Source organism: Mixophyes fleayi, chromosome 2 (genome assembly GCF_038048845.1).
Source record: "Mixophyes fleayi isolate aMixFle1 chromosome 2, aMixFle1.hap1, whole genome shotgun sequence".
Lineage (NCBI taxonomy): Eukaryota > Metazoa > Chordata > Amphibia > Anura > Limnodynastidae > Mixophyes > Mixophyes fleayi.
This window is the reverse complement of record NC_134403.1, coordinates 260,449,831-260,454,773: the sequence shown is the minus strand read 5'-3', so window position 1 is coordinate 260,454,773 and position 4,943 is coordinate 260,449,831.

Here is a 4,943-nt window from a genome sequence, read left to right as displayed (position 1 = left end):
TATGCCTCTTAGTGAAGCCGCTGATACAGAGTAGCCTACTTCTGAAAAATGTGACGCACTTGGTTGCATGCTGCTGCGTTTCCTGCTGGTGAAGGCGAATCATCAATCCAGTGGGCTGTCACAGTCATATAATCTTTAGTTTGCTCAGTTCTGCTTGTCCCCATATGTGTGGTTAAGTGTACAGTGGGTAGAATGGCATTTTGAAGCCCAATAATTTAATTTTTATGAACTTTCTGGTAGAGGTGAGGAATAGCTTTTCTAGTAAAATGGTGTTGTGATGGAATTTGGTAATAGGGACACACGACCTCAAGTAACTGTCCAGCTGCATTAAGAGTGGATATTGGACGCAGATCTAATACTAGCATAGTCCCCATGGCGTCTATGATCCACTTTGCAACTGGGTGACAGCCTTCTTACTTTCTTCCTATAGCAAAGGATTGTTTAACAGTCAATTGTTGTAAACTACTAGTAGTATTCTTCTGGGTTGAAGATCCACCCCCAGCACCCAGCAGCAGCAGGACTAACGCTCAATAATTCTTCAAAAGTATCATGGTTAGTGGAGGAGTCCTCTAGCATTAGCAACTTGGATGCAGGACTAACTCTGATCACTTGTCAGGATATTGATGATGAAGGTGTTGGGGGTGTAGATTGCAGGTGCTGGGATCTAGGTGAAAGAAGGCAGGTAGATGATGCTGGACTGCTTGTTGTTATTTTTTTAACATAAGTTTCTGATTTTCCCAACAGCTTTCCATGAACTCACTTCAAATGCAGTAACATGGATGAGGATCATAGATGGTTAAGGTCCCTATCTCTACTGAGTGTGGCTTTACAAATGCTAGAAAACTGTTGTCAGGATTTGTGTAAAAATAATTGCACACATAAGAGGTGGATTTTTGGTCTTATGCCCAGGCATGACAATGGCCTTTTTCTTATCACTGGCAAGAAGTGCTGCAATCTTTGTTTGAAAGTTTGTATGAAAATAATATTGTGACCTGGAGGTGGTCAAAATTGACTGCAAATGAATTTAAATTAGTGTTAGTGAGGTTAATAATAATGTAGGATAAAAAAAAGTGCAAAATTATGTGATTTTAGCATATTTTAGCAATTTGTCTAAAAAAATACAGATCCAAAACCAAAACCAAAACCAAAACACGAGGGTGGTTTTGCCAAAACCAAAACCAACACACGAAGCTAATCCAGATCCAAAACCACTTCACGGGGTCAGTGAGCATCTCTAATGTTGATGCTCACCCATTGTAGATTTATAGCAAGACTGTATTCTTATAAAGCTTAGTGCAGCTCTACATAGAATTTGACTGGTCAATTTGGTCTGCACTTTTTTTGTGTGTTTTTCATTCATTTCTTTTTATTTATGTATGTTTCTCTATTTTTAAATACTTTACATCTAAGTCTCAATACTATTGGTTTGCCTCATGCATACTTGAATTCTTCTACAACATGAGTTCCTACCATAAATGCTGGGATACTATTCCATAGATCTATCATTCTTTCTGTAATAAAGTTCTTTCTTATGTTGTCTATCAGTCTTCCTCCCTCAAATTTTAGTGTGTGCGCCCTTGTTCTAGAAACCCCATTATTTTTAAAATCACTCTGTCACGGGCACTAGGAGTCTTTACCCAGGGATCACCAGATGGTAGGCTTACCAGAGCAATGTAGATGGTAATAGGGTACTCTGGTAGCTAGGTGATCACGGAACATGAAATGATGGCCGATGAGATGCTCAGGAAAGTCTATGACTAGCAACACTGGTAATAATGAGGTAATAATACACAAGGAACTGTATGGACAAGGACACGTGAAGGTAGTCAGTGGTCTGCGATAGCAAGTTGTACCACTGCTATAGTGAGGAGGAATGTCCAACAGAAACAAGGAGGTAATGAGAGTCAGCGGTCTGCGGGTAGCAAGTTGTACCGCTGTCTGAGTGAAGGAATGGAATCCAAGTGGAGGTATCCAGGTAGTCAGTGGTCTGCGGTAGCAAGTTGTACCACTGCTATGTGAGAGGATAATGGAACAGGTGATACCGGAAACAGGGATCAGTGGTCTGACATCAGCAAGTTGTACCACTGAATATATATGTGAGGAGGTGCACGGGGGAAGACTGCAACACAGGATATACACAGGCACCTTATACACGATCCACAGTAATATGCACAATATAGATATATATATATATATATAAATGACTGAGCAGGTCTGCAATCTAGAAAGTCTCTTGAAGTAGTCCAGCACAATGATAATACAGTCAATGATGGCAATAGACTCAGCGGATAGCAGACTCCAGAGAGAACCAAACACAGTCCAGCAAGATATGCAATACACAGCACAGTCAATGAGAAGTATGCATACCGTGGTTCAGCAGTAGCAGTCAGATGGGATTGCAGCGGTACCTGAGCGGCTGGAGGCCGACTGGATAGGAAGTCCCTGGATAGGTGAGGCAGCGGTCTAGCAGGTGCAGCGCACAGGTGAGTAGACCAACAGGGACACGAATCCACAGGAGTCAGCAACACGTGGAACTGGACTCATAGGGGACCCAAGAGAATGGAGATGATCCAGCAGAGGGTAGTAGATGAGATACAAATCCAATGCTGACAGGAGGGTAGAGACCAGTGGAACACGTGAAGGCGTGGAGAGTGGATCAGCAGGAGATGGACGATAGCGCTGACCACAGCAGCAGGACTCAGCGGCACACGGAGGTAACCAGTAGCAACCACAGGAACCAACAGCGATGGGAAACAGGAGTGCAGCGCAGGGCAGGAGCTGTTGATCACGAAGTGTAGCAGATGGTAATGAAAGCGGCAGTCTCGAGGAAGCCACAGCAAAGATGAGATGAGACTGTAGTGCACGGAGGCAGCGGATAGTAATCAGCTGGCAGTCACGATGATGAACACAGGCGAGTTGCAAGCAGGAGACTGTAGTGCACGGAGGCAGCGGATAGTAGTCAGCTGGCAGTCACGATGATGAACACAGGCGAGTTGCAAGCAGGAGACTGTAGTGCACGGAGGCAGCGGATAGTAGTCAGCTGGCAGTCACGATGATGAACACAGGCGAGTTGCAAGCAGGAGACTGTAGTGCACGGAGGCCGCGGATAGGAATCAGCAAACAGACTTGATGAGAAGCAGGTGAGTGAAGTAAAAGCTGGAGTGCACGGAGGCAGCGGATAGCAATGAGCAAACAGTCACATTGATATAAAATAACGTTGAAGTGGTTTAGAAGACTGTAGTGCACGGAGGCAGCGGATAGGAATCAGCAACAGTCCCAAAGATATACAATAGCGATGAAGTGGTATAGAAGACTGTAGTGCACGGAGGCAGCGGATAGGAATCAGCAAACAGTCACGATGATACAGTTGATGGTAGAAGTGGTATGGGAACCACAGTAGTAGAAGTGGTTTGGAAACCACAGGAATAGAAGTGGTTTGGAAACCACAGGAATCAGCAGCGCTGAATACACGAGGAATACAGGAACACCTTCAGAGACTCATGAGGAATGAGACTCCAAGATCAGGCAACGTGGTGTTGACCACAGGTGCTTAATATAGGGAGTGTTGCCTGATCTGCCAATTGAGTTAAAGGGGTATACACTGAAGTATAGAAAAGGGCTGCGCATGCGCAGACCCTCAGGATGGTGGACGGCCACGGTTCCTAAATGTCCGGGAAGAGGCACTCACGGTCCGGTGAGTGACAGTACCCCCCCTTTTAAAGGTGGGCACAGAACGCCTGGAACCGGGCTTGTCCGGATTTTTGGAGTAAAACTTCTTCAAAAGGGCAGGAGCATTAAGATCTTCAGCTTTGATCCAAGAACGCTCCTCAGGACCAAAGCCCTTCCAATGAACGAGGAAGTGGAGGACTCCTCGCGAAATTTTTGCATCTAGTACCTCGGTAATCTCAAAATCCTCCTCCTGATGAACTTGAACTGGCTGCGGAGCTGAGGGAGGAGTTGAGAAACGGTTGATAATAAGAGGTTTGAGCAAGGATACATGGAAGGCATTAGAAATCCGAAGACTCTTAGGAAGAAGGAGTTTCACACATACTGGATTGATAACTTGAATGATCCTATATGGACCAATAAAACGAGGGGCGAATTTCATGGATGGAACCTTCAAACGAATATTTTTTGTGGATAACCAGACACGATCTCCAATTTTTAGTGGTGGAATAGCCCGCCTCTTCTTATCAGCGAAAGATTTATATTTGACAGATGTCTTCTTTAAACAGGTTCTGACCTGAGACCAGATATTTTTAAAGGTCTGACAAACAGTTTCCACCGCAGGATCTTGGGTGGGCGGGAGGGCAGGAAATTCCGGAAAAGACGGATGGTGACCGTAGACCACAAAAAATGGAGTTTTGGATGATGACTCATGGTACATGTTGTTATGGGCGAACTCAGCCCAAGGGAGTAACTCTACCCAGTTGTCTTGATTGGCTGATGAAAATATCCTTATAAAAGTCTCAAGATCTTGATTGACACGTTCGGTTTGTCCATTGGATTGCGGATGGTAAGAAGATGAGAGTGCTAATCGTATGCCCAAGGTTTTACAAAGGGCTCGCCAGAATCTGGACACGAATTGTACTCCTCTATCAGACACAATCTCAGATGGACATCCATGGATACGGAAGATCTCTTTAATGAAATGTTCAGCCAGGATAGACGAGGAAGGCAAACCAGACAGAGGGATGAAATGAGCCATCTTCGAAAATCTGTCCACTACCACCCAAATAGTGTTATGGTTCTTACTAGGTGGTAAGTCAGTAACGAAATCCATACTAATATGGGTCCATGGTTTGGACGGAATCGGTAGTGGTCGCAGCAACCCTGCTGGGGTTCTGCGGGAGGATTTGAATTGCGAACATAATTCACAGGAAGCAATGAACTCTTTGACGTCTCTCCTCATTGAAGGCCACCAGTAACTTCGAGAGAGGATC